This window comes from Gymnogyps californianus, chromosome 7 (genome assembly GCF_018139145.2).
Source record: "Gymnogyps californianus isolate 813 chromosome 7, ASM1813914v2, whole genome shotgun sequence".
Classification (NCBI taxonomy): domain Eukaryota; kingdom Metazoa; phylum Chordata; class Aves; order Accipitriformes; family Cathartidae; genus Gymnogyps; species Gymnogyps californianus.
In genome coordinates this window covers 29774909-29796256 of record NC_059477.1, presented here as the reverse complement: position 1 = coordinate 29796256, position 21348 = coordinate 29774909, and the positions used below count along the sequence as shown (strand labels likewise).

At 45.0% G+C, this 21348-nt stretch overlaps 1 protein-coding gene across 3 annotated transcripts in view; it reads right to left on the bottom strand.

Annotated features, from left to right (window-relative positions):
- Positions 1-21348, bottom strand: part of MRAS (muscle RAS oncogene homolog) — an 88661-nt gene that overhangs the window by 41236 nt on the left and 26077 nt on the right. The gene's annotated exons all lie outside the window — the stretch shown is intronic.

Genomic DNA, 21348 nt, shown 5'->3' with positions numbered 1-21348 from the left:
GCCCGCCCGGCACCCCGGGCGGGTTTGTGGCTGAAAGGGAGCGGACCGACCCGCCGGGCCGCGGGGTCTGTGCAGCCGCCGGCAAACGAGGAGGAGGAGGAGAGTAAACAACTAGCTTCTCTGCGGGCGCTGCTGGATGGACGGGGCAGCAACCGGAGGGCACGGGATTACACAAACGCAGTTCGTGCCACGTGAACACAGCACACACTATGCCATTAAGAACCAGCTACTGTATGCACACATATATATTCATACTAAAGACGAGGAAGCCTTATCCACTTCTATTGCAATAACAGAATTTGTGTTTAATACACCACGGCTCATCGTAGATGGGACTTCAGGGAGCACACGGGCAGTGGTTGCTTTTCCTACCTCTCCTTTCTGCCCTTGGTACTGGGAGACAGAACCAAAGCAGCACTTCACATCTCACCTGCAGACTCCTTTGCCACCTCACACCTTCACCTTGCAGCTGACAGGAGCAAAAGTCCTGCTTCTGCGTGAGCACTCATTTATTTACACACGCTGCCCTTACAGAGGATGCAGGCAATAGCTACGTGAGAATAATCTGTATCAGTAAGGACCAGTTGGTCTGACTGTGCCCCGTGTCCTACCACGGGAGCATCTTGGGCACAATCCTGCAGGGTGCTCAGGCACGTGCCAAGCACCCTGAGCCTCTCAGGGCGCTGCATTTAGGCACCTGCTAATTTACCTTGCTGGGTCAGGGCCCACCTCCATGCTGGTTGGCAAAGCAGATGAATACAACTCGAATTGGTTCTTACAGACAAGTGAACAGCCCCAGCTCCCCTCCTGTGCCAAATTAGCATTATGTACACCCCAGTACTCCCTGAAAACATCTACCCAAGGCAGTCTGACACTGCGCTGTAGCCTGCACGAAACAAGATAGAGCCTCCGTGCTGTCTTTCCCACATAAGAAAGAGGTAGAGAGGAGCACACTGCCATTTTACAAACAAGATACATGAGTCTCTGCCTCAAAATCTGCATTGGTCCAGCAGCATGGAGGAGGTGAGAGTGAGCAGACCCACAGCAAGCAGCCACAGCACGCCTGGCCACGGCGCCCGTGCCGGCTCACCCTGCAAATTCTTCACTAATCTCACCCCATCTTGAGACACAGGAGGCATGTCCAGGGGAACCCCCACAGGAGGGACAGAGGCGTTTTGTTCACATGAATCAACAGCTGGGTCTGTAAGACACGTTTGTCAACAGGAGTCACAGATTTGCACGTGGATTTGGTGCAAAACTCGGCTCCTCTGTTGGCTGCAAATTTTCCTTCTGGACAAAACGGTCTCCTCAGTTTCCTGAGGGCAGACTTTGTCAGCAGCTTTGTGCAGCGCAGCGATGGAGGTGGCTGGCTCAGAGGAATCTGGTTTTTTGCTATCAGCACATCTTGCCACGAGCAAGGGCAGCACTGGCAAAGCTGCCGGTAAGCAGTACCCATTAGTGAGTCTCAAAACACAGCAGGTCGTTCATACACCCTCAAAGGTGTGGAAATGTTGTCACTAAATGCTGGGGACACAGCAGTCCTGGAACTGGTAGGCCAAACGTTTCAGGTTTAGATCTTTAAATCTGAGCATCCAGGTTTGTACTTGGGCATCTTAAACAGATCATCCTTCAGAGCAGGCACATTTCTGCTTCTGTGGAGATAGCTGTATTTCCAAACCAAGCCCAATATTCAGATACCCAAACCTGAAAATCTCTGATGCATTTCATACCAAAGGCAGTAACATTTGAGAGGAAAAGCCCGTGGCCTGGCTCCTGCACATTGGGTCACCAGGGTATTCCTCAGTTCTCAGTAGCGTTCCTGCCCGTAAGAAAAACTAGATTTATGTAAGGAGGAAAGCCAAAACCTCCTCTTTCAATTCCAGCCAGTATCTGGCGCAGCATTAGATTTCTTGTAGTGCATATTAGTTAACAACATTGCTAAAGGGAAATTGCTGCTGTGGTTGAGCGCTTACACAATACAACTCCAATTTAAGTGCATTTTTGTATCCTGCTGAGTCACCCCAAGGAGCCCTCAAACAAAACTTCATGTTCAGTTTGACAGCAGAGGCAGTGGCATGAAGAGCCCCCCCTTTTACCAGCCTTCCCGGGGGGGATGCGAGTGCAGGATGGGCAACGCTTCAAACTGTGGAACTTAATACAAAGCTAAAAGAAAAAAGTGCCTTAAAATTTCAGCCAACATACAGCTGAAACATACATTCCCCCCATACAGCTTTAAGCACACGACATTTCCAGTCTGTTTCAGCTTCACTTAGTAGATTAAAGTGACTGTACAGTCTCTGAACTGCTCAGGTCAGACTATACTTCAGGCAAACTGTCTCTAAATAAGAGGACGCATTATCTATATAGCATAATGTTTTACTATTAGGACTAGATGAATGTGGCTGTTTATTATCCCATATTAAAGCTGAGCAGGTTAACGCAGCACGAGCCTCTTGGCTTGTTTTGCTGGCAGCTGCCTTTCAGGCTGGCTGGGGATGCTTCCTTTGCCCGCCCCTGGCACGCTGCACGCGAGCTGAGGTCTGCAGCGGGCGACTGCAAGCACGGGGCTTGCACAGCAAGGCAGGGACTGTTTGCACAAAAAAAGCAATGTTTTCTCTGCAGGAACAGTGCAACTGGTAAGGTTTTCATCTGTAGAAGTTCCTGCTGGTGCCACATAGCCAGGGATAAGAGGTTGCTGCAGAGAAGGCAGAGGGTGGAGATGGGGTCTGAGGGCACGCGGTGGCCCTCCCATGAGCTAATCCAGGGCACTGCCGGCATCACTGCTTGGAGGGCAGCTGGATTGTGCTGGAACAGGGAGCTGTACCTGACTGCACCCTGCAGAAATGCATGCACCATCCTGCACTGGATCAGATCTCGCTAGAGCAGAGCCCCACAGGCTTGACCTTTGAATTTGGAGAAGAGCACAAGGAGGCCAGAACCTGAGCCCTGCCTGACGGCTCAGTCTCAAATAGGCTGCAAAGGAAAAAGTTGAGGTGCTCCTACAACATGCCAGATGGCTCTAAATCTGCATGAAACTAATACAGTAGCTTTGCTGTCACTGTAAGTCCAGTCGGTCAGAGGTAGCAGATCACTCCCGCAGGCTATGGATGAGGAATATTGCTGTGCATCGATGGACTAGGAACAATGAAGCTATAAAAAAGACAGCTTAAACAGCTGAGATTCATTTCACTGAATTTCTGTGTGGTGCTTGGCACAGACTACGATAAAGCTGCTTAGCAGTAGAGGACATCTAGTGATATTCACATGCAACTACATAAACCCGATAAAAGTTCACGTGTGACTGCTTAAGAGCCAGCGTGGCTAAAGCCGGGATATGGTGTGGCGGTACCAGCTGCCAGAGGGCTGGGACAGGCTGGCCACGCAGCGCCCTCTGTAAACAGCTCACAAAAAAAAACTTCCTGAGAGGCTTTATACATAGAAAACATACAGCAAGGGCATAGACAGAAAGCTCAGCAGAGCTGGTGGTGCTGCGCCTTTTAACAAGGAGACGTTGCAAGGAAGTGTAGCGCTTTTATTTCTACTGCAAAGACCCTGTAAGCAGGGATACAGAGATTAAAATCAGTAGTCTTCTTTCAGGAGTCTTTGCTCTTATCTCAATTTGCCTTTCATGTGACTCACCCTGAGCACACACTGAGAACATCAGCCTCAAGATCAAAATTTTTTTTCCTCCCCTAGTACAAGAGATCAGCCCTTTCTCCATACCCTTTTGCAGCCTGCCGCTCTTTGTTTTAGGAAGGATACATAGAATACTTCCCCCCTCCAAGTTATTTATAACAGGGGATTCTCTAGAAATATTTTTCCGGACATATTCCAGGCCTAGGACGAGGAATTTGGCTGCGAAACAAAGAGACTGCCAATTTGGTTTCTAGAAAGACAAGGATCAGCAGAGCTTTATAAAAGAACACACTTCCCTAAGGAAATAGACTCATTTTATCTGACGCTTCCTTTGAATGGAATTATTCCCATTAAGATCACCATTAATTTAGGAGTAAGGGCTTCACATTTGAGGCCTCACCATCTTGCACTTATTTCCATGTCAGATATACTCCCTTTACAAGTGTTGAGGAAAGGTGGGACTTTATTACTCGTAATAAAACGCAAGAAAAGTAAGTTTCTGCTGGCCAGATTAGATCCTTGGGAATAGCTGTGCAAACCTACAGTAGGCAAAGGTTTGCGGCTGAGCTGCGCAAACTGGCTTCAGCACAGCAAACAGGTCTGATACAGGATCTGAGTGGTACCTGGCTATTAAACGATGGCAGTGGACCAGGACTGGGAATGAACTTCGACCGGTGCAAGCAGAGAGCGACCACAGCATTAGTGAGTAGCCAGACAAGACTTTATCTCTTACAGAATCATTTCTCTGGACTGAATTACATGTTGAAGGCCCGATCCTGGACACTCTTGCAATGAGAACTGAGTATGAATTTGGTGCGCAGAGATATCTACTCAAAATGCAAAGGATGGTGTTGAAAGGCCACAGGGAGAGGGGCAAAAGAACAGAGGAAAAGGCTGTATTAGCTAAGATGACTCTGCAACAACTGTTGGTTCTTGCACCCTTCATGCATTTATGTTATTTATCAATGGACTCTATATTTAGCAATCATAAGACCAGAGCGTGGAGCAGCCCCTTGCTGGCAAAGGGGCTCCCTGGAGGGCAGCTGGTGGCTAGCAGAGACTGGCACATCTCTGAGAGCTGCGTGGTAGCTGCTGGTACAAGGCAGGAGTCATTTCTCCAGCACACTGAGTCATTGTAGGAAGAAGACCAAATCTTACCCAATTTCCGAAAGCAGAACAGCTCTAAGCTCTCTTGTGATGAAACAAAAGCTGGCAGAGCACATGCTGTTATGTAGCAGGCAGGGAGGCCACTCGAGACACATTCAGGAGGTCTTCGTATGAGCGGCAGTAAAGGACACTTCAGAGGCTGAAAGCTGCTGGTGTTGAGCAGGGAAGGCACAGTGCAGCTGCTTCAGTACTGGAGAGCCGCAAATTAATGTATGATGTGAGTTTTAAGGCAGAGGAGATGAGGAAATCAATGACCCAGACAGAAGGGCAGATAGTGCCAGATGAAGCCCGATGACGACATTTCCAGGCAATTTGTTCACACTGCTGGGTGAGCTGCTTGTGTAGAGATGGAACAGATTAGAGATGACTGCATATACTTTGCCCAAGAGCAAGATTGTGAGATTCACAGTTGCAAAGGCCTCAGTGGCTGTGCTGCCTCCATGCAGAAATATTAATAACTGACTCTCTTAACTATCAAAGCAATAGCTCCAGCTGATTTTACCATTTCTGCATGTAAAAAGGCAATTACTTTCCCTCTTAGGGATTTCATCTGAGGGAAGTACAATGTTACAGTCAGTTACATGTTCACTCACAAATACAGTCTGGTGAAAAAGGCAGGCTCTCTGGGGAATTTGAACATGACAGGACACATGTCAATCAGAACACTAACAAAATTGAGCTATGAAAATCTTATTCTAAGAAATATTGTAATTGCCATTTTACTGGAAAGAGAATGACAAGGGCTTCTTACATCATGCTGGCAGTCCAAAAGCAGTTGCAGGGCACTAACCTGCAGAAATCTGACATCGAACAGGAAGAAAAACTAGCTAATCTATCTAGTTAATGTATTTAGTTAATGCTCAGGTTTCTGGTTGGACACTCGCTACACGTCAAGAGCTAAGGCAACAGAATTAAGCACAAGAGAAAGACAAGTGGCCTGGACACGGGCTGCGTGCTGTGAGATGTGAAGACATGACATGGCAAGTGGACAAGCAAGATAACTTTTAGCATTATTTCAATTCTAATGATCTCAGTTCCACACATAAGAGAGAGCTTATCTTCTTGGAGTGCTTGAGCTTTGGGCAGGTCAGTTCATCACCACATCTGAGATGCAGCACTGTGGCGCTCTGGACACTGTGTCTTAACTTAGCCTGCAACTCCAGATACAAAGCAGGGAACACACACTGAGAAATATTATACCAGGAGAGCTGTAGCATCTGCAGTTAGTGGTGGCTCTGTCCTGCTCTTCTCCAGCACCTCCCTACAAGTTATTTATTATTCTCTAGGCTCATTTCAACCATCTTGTCCAGTGACCTTAGGCATCTTTTGGGCTGCTTCAATATGGTTAGAACATAGGAGAGATGATCCCCCAAGAGAAGATGCAAGACAGGCTCAGCAGGGAGACTAAGAAACACTAAAGCACAGACCCAGGATTTCCCAGATCTGTCCTTGCACCTGGAGCTTATTTCTGCTTCTGCTGCAGACAGGCCACAGATGTATGCGCAGCAAGTCCTGCGCACGGGCAACTCTCTGCCCACACGCTCTGAAATCAGCAGGGCTAGTCTGCCCTGCCATTTACTGAGGGCAATACTTTAATAAAGCAGTTGAGCTTGTAGTGGCTGTCAAACCTACACTGGGGCAGGGACTCTGCTCTTTACTTGGCCTTATTGGCTTGTATACAGAGTAGAATGCTGTAAACAGAGCTATAAATACTCCTGTGCCCACTGCATGCTCGAGGTCAGAGCAGATCAGCATAGCAATTCCTTCTGGCTTTAAAAATAAGCTATGAATCAATGCACTCATTGCAGGCTGAGTATCCCTGGAACAAGGCTGATGGTGCTGCTCCAAAACATGGGCATTCTGGGCAAGAGCACTGTAGAGAACAAGGTACACATGGTAGTGAACAACACAGATGAGGGCATGAAGTAGCCTGGGCCCTAAAACCCACCTCTGGCAAGAAGTGATTCAGCAGGACACCTGGATGCCAAACCTGGAAATACCTGTTGGCTTGAGGAAATACTTATAATCTTCTGAATGGCACTGACCTGTCAGGTTACATTTTAGATCTCTATGCTGCATCTCAGCCTCCACGCTCTCCCTGTGAAACTCACTTTATCAGCTTGTAGCCGAGGAAGCAGGACAGGCGAGAGGAATGGGAGCTGACCTGGAGCTGGAAAGCCAAACCTCAGCCCTAGGCAGGGCAGCATGACCTCACTGCCAGCACATCGGTTACCACCCTGCAAGCCCAGAGAACGAAGTCAAGAAGGCAGGATGCATTCTACTCAACATTGCCAGGAGCAAAAGCTAATGCTCTTCAAATTCCTTCAAGCCCAAACTCCCTACACAGGGAAAAGGCTCAGGGAACTGGGGTTGTTTAGTCTGGAGAAAAGGAGGCTGAGGGGAGACCTTATCGCTCTCTACAACTACCTGAAAGTAGGTTGTAGTGAGGTGGGTTTCGGTCTCTTCTCCCAAGTAACAAGCAATAGGACAAGTGGAAATGGCCTCAAGTCACGCCAGGGGAGGTTTAGATTGGCTATTAGGAAAAATTTCTTCACCAAAAGGGTTATTAAGCATTGGAACAGGCTGCCCTGGGAAGTGGTTGAGTCACCATCCCTGGAAGTATTTAAAAGACATGTAAGATGTGGCGCTTAGGGACATGGTTTAGTGGTAGACTTGGCAGTGTTAGGTTAACGGTTGGACTCGATGATCTTAAAGGTCTTTTCCAACCTAAATGATTCTCTGATTCTATGATTTTTGTAGAAAAGCATTTCAGAGAGACTCTCCCTTGGATTCTCTTTCCGATTCATATTGCCCTTCTCCCCCTCCTTACCAACTTTAACCAACATTTCTGTGGCTGAATAACATTTTTGGTCCACTGCCTGTTGCAATCAAGGAAAACCTTTCTATTGACTTCTGGGACAGTCAGACCCAGCTATTAGTGAAACATAAAAGCATTTGAATCCCACACTACTGGGACTGTGTGTGTAAATGGCATTACTTCCCTCCTCCTGTGGTTGCTCATGAGATCAGGACACAAAGGCAGCCTGTCTTTTGGGAGCCTCTTTCCTTTAGAAGCCTGTTTGCCTTTCTATCTCATAATGACAGTGAGAAATCCTTAAGGGTTTTCTAACTCCCATCCCCCAGCAGAGAGCCCCAGCAGGCAAAGGCTTTGTCAGGCAGCATATTAATGAAACAGAAAACATGACCTGAATTTTTATAGCTTGTACTTAGCAGGTCATTTACTTGTCATGAAAAGGGACATTTTGCATTGGCTGCCAATAATAGCTTCAGAAAAGCAAGCACTTAGCTCTCATGTTTAATTCCCATGAGGAGGAAGGGCGAGAGGAGACCCAGAGCCGCTCCCTTTCCCTCACCCCACACTGGGCTATTCAAACTGTGCAGAGCACTCTCCTAAAATTTAGCTGCAGGAACAGGGGTGCTTGCCTGACCCTGGTAGTGAAGTCCACACGTGTGGCCAAGCTGAGCCCCAGATCCCAACCGAGAAGGGTTTCTCATCCTCACATCCCACGCAGCAGCAGCCCAGCTGAGCAGCTCTTTGCAGAGCAGAGCTTGCCATTTTCCTGGCAGGCCAGTGCTGTTCTGCCTGGTCAAGTTAGCTCGCCAGGTCAAGACTGGGTCACCAGACCCAGGCTAAAATTGTAATACGAAAATGCCGTAGCTGTGGGGTGATTTTCACAAGCTGGACTGTCAGGCCTTCCTCTTTATGCAGGTGGAACAGTAAGGCATACAAACACTCTCAGAGATAAGGAAGATGTTCTTAAACAATCTCTGCATGCAAACTAGCACATGTACCAGCTGCAAGACTGAGCTGGGCACAAGAGCAGTCTAGGCCTGTGCCAAACCCAAGTCATTAGATGAAGTGCTGATAAGCACTTTCAGTCTCTACAGAAGGGACACAAGGGCCCATTTCTCTCCTCACCTCTCCATGACCATGTAAGCTTCAAATAATAAAAGGGGTTGGGATGAATCTCCTCACAGGACCTTTGAACACCTTTAGCAGCTCCTGCACTGGCTGAGAGGTGATCAAAACTTTCTCACTGATTCCAAGTACTGCATTTTCAGCTATGCCATATTCTTTGTGTCTCATGGAGAAACCTTAAATCTAAGGCCAAAAATGTTTGTGATTTCCACTCTTTACATGGGAAAAACTTCAGATTTCCATGGAATACTCTAGAGACTAGATAATCTCTCCGGTTGGTACAGACTGCTTTGCTCTCCACCCAGTATCTCAGTGTTTCAGCTCAGCCTTGCACTTCCTATTGTCCCTGTTGCCATAAACCTCTCCAGTGCCTCCTTCTTGATGCCTTCAATTAGCTGAGTCTATTCCAAAGAAGCATGCTAAAGACTGATGAAGAAAAAGAAAGCAACACTGCGATATTGTTTCCAGTTCTCTCATGATTCTCTGTACATATATCCAATATCTTCTCCCCATCCTTAGACCCCTTTCTGTGACACTAGGGTGTGAACATGTGCATTGTGCAACACGACAGGACTCCTGGGCAGGATCGCAGACTCCTGGAAAGGTATGTTGGAAGGGACCTGTGGAGGTCTGTAGTACAGCTTCCTGCCCAAACTGGAAGTTATTGCCAACACTAGACCAGCCAGCCGTGGTTTTGAGCCCAGACAAAACTGCAGTGTGTTAATTACTGCCTGCTGCACTCTCGCATATGTGAGCTATGTGACTGTTGGTCAATGGCAACAAAATTGAATCACGATATTATTCCATTAATTCCTTCTGTTCCTAGTCTTGCTGTCATCTGTATTATTAATGAAGACATCTATAATATTAATGAACTAAGATCACATGCCCATTTTTCTGGAGGGCATATAGAGCTCAAGACCAGCGTTTTCATGTCCTCACCAATTAGTAGTATCATAGTTCATCACTGATTGTTGAAGAGCCCTTCGCTCCAAAAGAGCCAGGTGTCAGAAAATCGTCCTTGCCAAGCGGTAGACCCTACCCTCAAGAGCTGAAGCAGACCAAGCATTGGTGAGGACACATGACTGCATGAGGTAGGAGCCAGGAGGGCTGACATGACACCGCTCTAACTCATGTAGGTCCACACGCTTCATCACGCATTTATGTCTCTGAGGGACAAATCCACACATCTGTCAGGCTGGTCTGATGCCTTTCACACACGAGCCATCAAACTGCCAGACCTGCCCCTGTGCAGGGTCTTTAAGACCCTGGTATCCAACTCTATTCACCAGGGCAGGATCATTGAATTACTGCGTGCACTCAGTACAGGATATTTAATAAGGGCATGAAAAAGCTACTGAGAAACAGAGATCATGACCCTGTTTCTGCTAAACCGGTTTAATTTTAAAATAAAAAACTCTAAAGAAAAATTTGAAGGGACTTGTAAACATGGATAGCATGGCTCATCAGATTAATTACAGGACAGAGTGCATTTCAGATATTGATCTGGGTCTGGAAAGGATTTAATAAGATTAGTTAGGAATTACTAGCACAAGAAGGAGATATTCATCTAGTTCATAGCTTTGCTGAAGTCAGGGTACTTAGGCTAGACAGAAGTGCAGCCCTTTGAAATCCCCAAGCAGAAACTACCATGAGCTTTACAAACATCAGTAAATCAAGCCTCAGAGGAACTGTTAGCTCATTTCACATATGGGAAATAGGAAAACAAAGGCTCTTTGCCCCACTGATTTACAGGTAGTTGATAGAAAACCTTAAAGCACAGCAAATTTCAGGAGACAACCTACTCACAGCTCAGTGAATCTGCCAGGCATTACATCAAGTCACGAAAAAACTTATACTCCTTACTCAAAAAAGGACTGTATTGAAATGGAAAATCACTAAAATTACCATCATGGTTGGTACAAGTTTGCTCCTTTTTCGGTGCTTCCTGAAGGGGGGTTGAGTTTGGAACAGTTTCAAAGACAGACTAATGATTTCAGCCTGAAGAGTCACTACTCACCCAGCATCCACGCACCATGTGGAGAACTTATGGGGATGCTGCTTGGATTGTGCTACTCTTCATACTTCTTGTGCTTGCTGCCAAGTTCTAAAAAAGTGAACTATTTCTTTTCAGAAGCAGATCAATGATATGTTGCCTCTGTGATGAAGGACTCAGCCCTTCTCCCCCCATCCCCTCGCTCACCAGGACTGGGTGGTGTTTATGGAAGGCCATACATTTTTACAAACACCTCTTGGCAAGAAGCAAAGCTGAGGGTCACAGGCCTTCAGTGGAAGTCTCCTCATTAAGGCTTCTAATGCTCTAAGAACCTCTGCTTGAAGATAGTTGCATGGATGCATGCAAAGCTGCTTGCAGTGTCGAGGCTCCACCTCACCCTCAGCATATTGCCACTCTGAAATCCATTTGGACAAAGGATGTTGCTTGCACAAATCTTGATATCTGAGGACGTAATCTTTTGAATTCTGCAACAGTCTGGGTTCCAAGGAATAATCCAAAGAGTTTGAGCACGTGGGGGTTGTTTGCACTGACAAGAAGTTAATTTGATCTGAAGAGATACTTCAGCATGCTCCAGTAATTCAGATTGCATGGTAATTCAATCCCTGGCCTCTTTTCTGTTGAGATTGTGTCACCAAAATTTCCAGTATTCCGTATCAGCCATGCCCCTTTAGAAAATAGAAACTGACAGCTCATTTAAAAACCAGCTGTCAAGTAACGTCAGTTTTTACTCAGACCCCAGCCAAGATCCAGACCAGCAAGACTAGAAATAAAAGGCTCTGAAGTGGACTACTGGCTGGGACCTGTCCATTCCTGCTCAGATGTGCGAAGATCATGAGCAGTTACATGATTTGAGAGCCTGAGCAGCATTTCTCAAGCAGAGAAACCATAGAAGAGAGAAGCCCAAGTGTCATGACTGGAGACATTTGAGGAAACATCATAACAGAGTATGAGGAAAATTCACAGTCACTTGCAGAAAGAAAATAAATTCTGGGTCACAGGGGCAGGGGGACCTAGTTTACCCATGGGTTATGAAAGTGGTCTGGGCCATTCATGAGAGATTTTCCTTTCTTCTGCCACCAGAGGATGGCATGAGCAATTGAGTGCATTGCATTGTTGCCCAGAAGTAGAGATCCACTAACAGGAGTGGGAAATCTAAGACTTAAGAGAAGATGGTCTTGATGTGTGATGGTATGCGGGTGTTGAGTTTTAAAACGTTGCAATTAAAAGAAAAGCCTCTGAGGAAAGCAGAAAGTGACACAGCAGACTGAAAATAAAATACTTGGGAAAGTACAGACTCAGACACAGAATAAAGGGATTTAAGGAGCTGACACATCACATGCACTTCAGTGATCAGAAAAAAGCTACAAATAAAAGTAAGCATTCCTTTGTAACTTGTACTTTTCTTGGGAGTGAAGGGAAAAAAAAAAAAGCCTGACTCTCAATTGTATTGGGGGAAAAAACATCTGATTGTGTTCCTCTCAAGAAATTAAGCTAACAAGGGATTTAGATTTGAAAGGAAGAAAGGCGATCCTCTTTGCTTTCAGATTAAATACCTAACAATGGCACTTCTGCCTGGAGTGCTTAAAATCTGTGGAAGCGCTCACATGTACACTAAATCCACAGGAGTTAGATCTTGGAGGCTGAGACTGCACAGGCTGGGTGAACACCAGCAGACGGGTTCCCCCTCCTCCCCAAAAGCTCCTCTCTCCTCTTCCCACTCCCTTTTTCAGCTTTGATGTGAAATCACCGTTTCCAGGATGTGTTCTTGGAAGCTCACAATCTGATTTTGGGGGAAATCCTCCATCCATGATAAGCTGTTTCCATGGGGATTAAATATTTCCATTTCATTTTTGTGCTGGGAGCTTCTATAGAAGATTTACTTGCCAGTTTTCATGCCACTAAAAAGGTAAGGAAAATATCACCACAACAGAGGTCCCTTCATGTAGAAGATACTGGGTAGGGTGAGGTATGGCATATCAAAGCTGCTTGATTCTGTATGACAAATCCAAACATTTTCTCATTATGGAATAATCTCAATATACAAATGCATGAGAAATATCAAGAGATCAATTTGAATAGGTTCAAGTCTCCCAGTCCTTATTAACATTCCAGAAGAGGCAACAGAAAAACCAACCCCCTAAACCCAACCTGTCTGGAGAGTAAGCTGGGAAAACAGGTAGTAATGACATACCTAACCAGTGATTTCTCATATGCTTTTTATTGTATTAATGATAACTGGCCCCAACCTGAATTATGCAGCTATGCAAGATTCCCAGTGAAGCCACCAAGAGTTTACTGGGGCAGGGAGGAGGGAAGACTCTCAGTTGCACCTTTCATATCTGGAGTCACTCCACCTGCGCCTGGAAAAGCTAAAGCATCTTGGCCATATCCTTTTATACTGACAGAAAAGCTCCGAAGCTGTACATAACTTAGCAGTGTCACTTCACTGTTAAAAAAATACATCTTTGACGCAGTTTTTCCTCTGCTTCCTAGATTACAAAAACACTTATAAAAGCAGGGTGTCCCATTTCAATATAGACTACTTATTCATATCTTCTGATTGCAAAACATATTTGCATGGCTTGGCAGGGCTTTGGTCCTGCTGCAAACCTGCCTATTTGCATGAGTCTGAATTGAGACTAGATTCTCAAATCTTGGGTGTCTTGTTCACATGTTCCCAGACTTGGTCACTGGAACCAGTTGCAAGGTCTATGGGGTAAACCCTCCTTTGCTCTTGTCTCCTCAGATGGGCCATCTGAGAAGCCTAACTAGCATCCTGCTCTCAGAGCAGTGTCCCCATCAGGAAGCATGGATCTAAACTGGTCAACAGCAGAGCCAGAGCAGACACAAGCCAGCACAGTAAGAGCAGGCAACTGAGCCATGCAACAACCCGAAGCTGAACACTCGCTTGGCACTGGTGATGCCCAAATGGGTCTTTCTTCAAGGCAACTCTGCAATGCAAGTGCTTGTGCCATTCATATCTGGATGGACCCTACTTAACAATGATGATGGGAGACACCATCAGACTATAATCAGAACCTGAAGGATTTGTCATAGTCCTGGAGCTGATCAAACAGTGGTCAGAAAAGCTGGGTTTCTTTCCTCCAGAAGTACCATCTTCTGTTGAAAAAGTGTGTGTCTGTGTTTTGAGGGGGAACCCTCAAAACAGGTTTCATCAAGAATTCTCATGCTTTCACTAGGTACTTATAACACTTTTAACCCCAACATTTTCCAGGGTGAAGAAAACCACAGAAGCCAACAACATCTAAAGAGATCTTCCTGGCTGTCTCTCTCCCCTCTTTTACATTAAGAGTGAGAAAATAATGAAAGGTGCTTTCCAGACAGCTGTGACTGTGAGTAATCTGCAAGGGATATGGGACTCTGAGAACACAGAAAAGACTTGTTATCTTATCCCCTCCCTACATCTACGTGTCTGGGAAGCCAGCTGCAGCATCTGTCCACCTTTTTGTTGTCAAATAACACCAGTCTTTAAGGTACTCAGTGAGATGCTGGGTTTGGACACCAAAGAGTAAGCAAGCACTGCATGAGCTAATTTGAGCAGGGAGGAGAACGGAAGGGGAGATCCTTGCTTCCAGCTGTTTTGTTGTGTGCTGGCTCATTCACTTAGTGATTTATAATTTGTTGCTGGTGAAGCAAACCAGAGCTGCTGCCCGTTGCTGCCACATGAAGAGCAATGGCGAAAAGCTGCCTCTGTAGGCTGCCTGTGACACAGACCTTCTCATTGCTGCTTCTAGGATTGGAGCACATTTGCAACACACTGCTTAAAGGCTGAATTTGACACCATCTTTCCTTTTAAAGAAGCTTTAAAGCCACTTCTTTCTATTTAGCAAGTATCGTTACTTTGAAGAAATTCGGTTCTCAAATTCAGCTTGTAAAATTAATCTCACCATTTCCCCCAATCCCTGTTACCAGCTGGAGTAAAATATCCACGCTGTTTTCTTGATTAAAAGATTGTTGCAATCAGCAATGAATGAGCAACTGTTCATGAGGGTAAAATTGAAATGATCCCTGATGTGAGCACATGAGCTGTTACAAATTCTTCCATGCTGAGTTTTCAAAATAATTATAGTAACCCTGCATAATTCGGCTTAGGCTTTATTATATTCCACATCAAATCAAAACCAATAATGGTTATTTCTAAAATAGCAATATTTCTTCAGTACAACTCACCCAAATAGAATCAGTTCTCTCCGCGGGTTTTCTCTTCTACAAAGAAATGCAGTGTGATTTACAGCTACACAGAAAATTGGCCCATTGATGCAGCCCTATTGCTGGTACCATGAATAACAGGCTCTGCTGTCAGAGATTCACCTAGTTAAAGATAGCAAGTATTTCACACCTAATACAATAGTGACAGCCCAAGCCTTCCAGCTGCTCTCAGACTACACCCTGGAGAAATAAATGCTTCTGTTTTTTCAGCTCTGGTCCTGATCTTGTGCATAAAAGCAGCTCTACCAACCAGCTCCCAATAGCCACAAGCTGGATCCTAATTCATAAGAAAAAGGATCAGGTTAGAGGCTCGTGTCCTGAGATTTGGCTGGACAAAGAAAAGGAAACAAGAATTATATAGCAAAGGAGACAGATCAAATTAAGCTGGATTTAAATAGACTTAAAATGTTGTCAGATACAATTGTACAAGTTAATGCTCAATTAGACAAAGGTTGGAAGCTCTAGAAAATAATTAGAAGACTTTGGACTGATGAGTATTGAGTTTGGGGAACAGGAATGGGAACTGAAGGAGGTAATCCTCTTATTACGCTACTAAATTGTTGGTGGAATTACTGGGTGAAAGTCTGACTCCTGAACTGATGCATTCAAATATTCCCCATTAACAGGAAATTTTATCCCCCTGGAGTTTACCCTAGCAGGGAATGGCAGTACTTGAACGACTTGCTGCAAACTTAAGCTAGAAAAGTTTCACAATAGAAATAAGGCAAAGTAGTGTAAACCAAAGTCAGTGTTTATCATTGGAACAAATCCCTGGATTTTCTCCCATTTGTGCTTGTGTGTGGAGACAAGACGCCGTTGTATAAGATCTGAAAAAACCCACAGTTTTTGACCTTAAAATAGGGGAACTTGGTAAAATTAGGATCATCTGAAATACAATGTTGTTCCTTCATGAAAGACTTCAGTTTTGAAATAGGTTTTTGTCTTCTACCAGCTACAGAAGTAAAGCTTTCAGGACTCCACAGTCCCAAGGACAGAAAAGAAAGATTCCCCAAACAATTAGTATGCCAAAGCCTGGGGCTGATCCGCAACATGGTTCAATCCCTTCTCTGTCCAAGCTGGCGAAAACTTTTGGAGCAGGTACATTGTCCTGTGCGCTCCTTGTTCGGATAATATAAATGCTGCAAAGACATTTCTTTAAGGTGAGCAATAGTTGTCATACTGAAGTTATCAAATTAGTAATAAATTCATTCATTACATTTATTAAAATAATTTCCATTAGAGAGCCATTTCAGATTTGAGGAATTGGGCAGAGAGGAAGCGTGAAGAGATTCCCCTGCAATTCCACATGGTATTAAATGGCCTGTGATGTGCAGGTGATCGTAATACATGAGCTAGTGGGCATAGACCTTATTCTTTGCAGCTTTAGACATCTAGAGAGTAAGATTTTATTAATGAGCTATGTGAAGTTTAAAGGTAGATGCACTATTACTAGCTTAACAGTGACAGTTGAAAAAAAAATGGACAGGTAGCTCTCCTTCAGTCTGCAATAAACAGAGATCTACGTGAGGTTTCCCAACTGACCGTTTAGTTATCAGTAAACATGCAAGGGAGGAATTGCCTTCAGCACGAAGCACACACTGATGTTTTACAGAATCAGGGCCCAAAATTAGACTAATATAGTCTGTCCAGTAACTTATTAGCAGATATGGTGTGAAAGCGTTTGCACTTGCTTATCCACGATGGGACAGTCGTGCTCTTTCGATCAGGAGGGAATCCCAGGGATTTTCAGCTCTGTATCAGGCCCTGCACGTTAGAATTTGCCATGCTCCACAGGCTTCAGAGAAGCTAAGCCAAGCCCCTGGATGTGGATTACAACGTCTACAAAGTGTGGGTCGCATCCTGAAGCCATTCAAACCCAACAGGCATCAGGAGAGATGCTGCCAACCCCAAGGTGCTCGGTCGGAGCCTAGAGGGGGCTTAATTTTGCAGATTAATTCCTTACATAAAAAAATGCAGATACTCAGGTCTCCTTGCTTTTTAGCCTCTGCCCTACCTGAAACAAGAGCCCTGCCCTTTTCTAGCTGATCCAAAAAGCAAGCAAGTGAGGACACCAAGTGGAGAGTCATATAATAACACCCTCCTGCCCGAGGCAGCTTGCAGGTGGCTCTCGGTGGAAGGCAGCTCCCCTATTCAGCAGGAGGCCAAGAAACAATACCTCGATTTTAGTGGTCATCGGAGCTGCCCGGGGCCAGACCAAATAGCAAAGTGGTCACACAAGTGTTCACCCACAGCAGTAGCACCGCTGACCTCCAGACGAGGACACTAAGATCCTGCTCAAGTTCTGTACAGAATAAATGACAAAACTTGATCCCCTTGCCAGGCAGGGTAAGCATTGTGACCCTTGTTCTTCCATGCTCCAAGCCTCATTTCTTCATGCTAGCTCAGTGGTCTGGCCAGCTTAATAGTTCAGTTTATTCATTGTGACATTCTAAGACATAGCATTGACTTTTAGATCTCATTTATGAGTGGTGAGGATCACTAAGCTGTTATCAGGGAAAAGATTTTTCGGCACCTTCTGGTGGTGGGACTGTTGAAAGGACCTTGGGACTTGCATCAGTTTGGGGAAAAGATGCCATATTGTTCACTGGTAAGTGGAGCAAAGTGATTTTGTAGAACAATGTGGAGTAATTTACTTAGTTACTCTGAAGAAAAAAAATCTGACATCCATATCTAATATCAGGAAGCTGAAACAATACCCTGATGCCCTGGTCAAGGACAATCTTGTATTACCTGACTGCACACTAATAAAGACCACCCATGTCTCTGGCAAGGTCTCTAACTCATAATGACAGCAAAGGATGAGAAGCACTGCCCAGTGCAAGATTAAAATGTAATAGCCCCTGGATAACTGTACAGTGGTTACTTCCATTGGTGCTGTGCCACTGAAGAGTTCAGAAATTGCTGAAGAGAAACTGTGCGTCTGTAAAGTGGGAGCCAAGTAGTAAGCAACCATCCCCTGGCTGTCAGAATCAAAGTGGTGCTGTCCTTCAGGTAGGAGCTAGAAAGTCAAAAGAGATCCAACTTCATCCTCTTATATATTTAAAAGCTAAAAGTGAGACTGATATGGTTTGTAGCACTCGGACTTGTTCATATTTAGGAATTAGGCATTTTTCCCCCCCGACCAGTTTCTAACCAATGAACCAATAGTTCATTAGCTGTTTGGGACTACAAAGTGCTAATTTACATGCAACTTAACACTTATTTTACCACTAATGATTATAGTGCTACTGCAGCTCTCTTGACCCATGGACGCAAACTAAAAGCAAAAACCAAAAGGCTAAAGAGCTTGGGACTGCTTGAAAAACATTCCCCCCCCTGTCCTGGATAACATATAAAGCCTTTAAAATGGCCACAGCAAAACTTCCTGAGAGCTGGGATGGTGAAACAATAGATTCAGCTCCTACTTTGAAAAGCAATGTCTGCAGTACAGACTACAGCTGATTGAACCCACTCCGTGGAGTTGTGCTCAGGAGGGTTGGGCAGCAGGGTGGGATGGGAGCTTAGATGCCTCAATTGGATTTGCTGAGGTGGAAGTGAACCAGCCATGTTTTGTGCTAAGGAATCTGCAATTCAAACAGGAAGGAAAATTCTCTTTCATCACAAACTTCAAAGCGGTTTCCAGTAGTCTCATTGACTGGCTTATTGATTCTGCCTTTTGTTCTCAGAGAAGAAAAAAGTCCAAGAGAGGTAGCTTGCCTTAAGAAACAAAAGGCTGTACTATGAGTCTCATTTAAGTTCTCTGTGATTATTCATTATTTGGCAGCTTGTTTCAAAGCATCTCTTCAGCTATTTTATATGCCTTCATTTCTAATGCTGTCCACGATTATCCTGTAAGGTCCTGATCTCCTAACTCAAAGCTTTGCCCATGCAATGGAACTCAAAGGAACCTTTCTGTGATTCTTAAATGTTTCAACAGCAAACTCTGATAGGTGGGTGCAAGTACAGCGTGCTCCATGCCAGCCCTTGCTGTATCCCACTACCTTTCACACAGCCTGGAGGTATGTGCAGAGCATGAAAAATTTGTGCTCAGCAGTATACAGGGAAGGCCATGGACATCTTCCTCTCCTCGTGCTCTGCAGAATGGTCTCCAGCTCTACCGGATACCCAACTGCAGGTTCACCGTTTTCTTGCCTCTTAAATGCAACAGATGTAGCTAGGAGAGTTCAAGCAGGTAGCCCTTAGTAAGGTAGCCCTCAGTCAAGTTTTCTACCCATCTGTTGCACATAGAATGGTGATTTATTCAACAAGTGTCTGGGAAGAGTTTAAAGCAAGAAGAGACAGCGTTTTGGTCCAAAGAGGGACCTGACTGTTACCTTCAGATCCCATTCAATGCTTATGAGGGCAGTAATAAAGTGACTTGGAAGTGCAAGGCAGCTCCTGAGAGGTACCTGTTCCCACTGTAATCCTAGACCTCTGATAGCTAAGTAGAGTTATTAAAACTGTCAGAGTAGTTTTGTGAATGACAGTTGTAAATTTTGCTCAGTGGCAGCTTCTTTAACTAGAATCCCCTACGACAACAACTCAAATATCTTCATATTCCTATTTATTAAATAAGGTTTCACCCCCCATCCATTCCAAACTTTCAATTAGGAGCTGAATCTACATTTTCGGCCTTGTAGTGACTACATAGGTGCATGAAGGTCCTAACTGCACATTACTTTGTAAATTGTAGCAGCCACCTGTAAGACTGACCCATCAACCCTGTACCTGGGTTTAGGACAACATTGTCTGACTAGGGCTCGAGTTCAAGGTCAATTCTAGTTGCAACGGGTGACAGTTTAGTAAGTGAAGCAGCCAAGAAGGACCATCTTCTCCAGGAAGGGGGGAGAGAGTTGTTAGGCTCTGGCAGGTTGGAGATGACATCCCCTACCCCAACTGTTCCCACACTGGGAGCAGCCCTAAGAGTAGGAAAGTCCCAAAATATTAAATTCAGGTTCCTAAGTTTGGTAATATTGGCTGTGCTTTTAGAAAAAATAATTAGTCAGGAAACTTTTTATCTAGAATTATTTGATGGCAAATTTAGCTGCAAACTGGCAAGCCTCTGAACTGGCTATCAGCGCTGCAGGGCAGCATTCACAGCATGAAGATGAGTGCTGAGCCTTGCCAAGTGCAGCAAGTAGTATAGGTAACAGCTCCAGTAATCGCTTTGCCTGCATTTATTAGAGTTTAGCACCACCTAATGTGTGAGTGCTTCAACTTCAAGCACTTCCCAGTGCAGGCAGGGTGGAAACAGCCTAGCTGGAGCTAGAGAAAGCCTATGGCATCAGTAAGCATTAAAATTTAATCCCTTGTCTACTTGGCTCCTTACTCTTCCCTTACTAGGGGAGAATTTAGGAAGAGGAGCAGGCAGCTCTGCTGTGAGCACAGCTGGGACAGTCGAGAGGCAGAAGAGCCAGGAGAGCAGGGAGTCCAAGCACACCGATGGCAACTGTCCACAGCTCAGACACACAGGGAAAGGTAATTTTTCATTCAACCGACAGATACGGCTGAGAAGAATGAGCGGCCTTCTGATTGTTTTCATCCTGGATATTTGAAGGCTTAAAAAAATGACAGATGGCCACTCCAGCCATTTTGGGAGCAGCAGCTGGCAAGGGAACCTGTAAAGGATTTCAAGACTGCTCTGAGTCTGGGATCAATTCTGACTCTCCAAAAGCTGCAGGAATTGCCTTAGAAACAGCTCTGCAGGGCTAGAGATGAAAAAAGTACTTACACTTCTAAATTAGAGCTGCAAGTGTAATGATTCGCAACACCCTGCAGGAGCACAGGGCTAATTTCCAGAGTCCGCTTAGGAAAGGACTATTTAGCACAAGTAATTCAGTTGAGCTCTAGTGATATTTCTATGTTTCTAACTTTTCTTTAGCCGCTGAAGAGCTATGCTTGGGAAAATATTGCCTCCAGTAATACTTTGGGGAAATCAAAATGAACGAGCCAACAGATAAACTGTTGCCTCCTCCTTCCATTTTTATAAAATTGCTATTACAATTAGGATACACGGACTGCGAGGATAACTGATAACTTCAGCAAGACAAGAAGATTAGAAAGGATTTGGGATTCTGACACATTTGGATCTAAATACATAGAAGAATAGAGGGACTGAAGTGCTGCCCAGGTTTGCCAAGGCTCCCTATAGAGTACCTTGGGAGAAGTAAACACCTAAGAGACACCCACAGCAGCCAGCTCTCCACCACCTCCTCTTACGTACAGCTCCGACCTGCAGCTGAGCATCTCACCACACCTTTCTCACAGACTACAGACAACAAACTCTTTCTGTACCCATACTTTGAGCTGCTGGGCATTTCTTAAAGCTTAGCACTTGGGTCACATATGGTGTAAACAA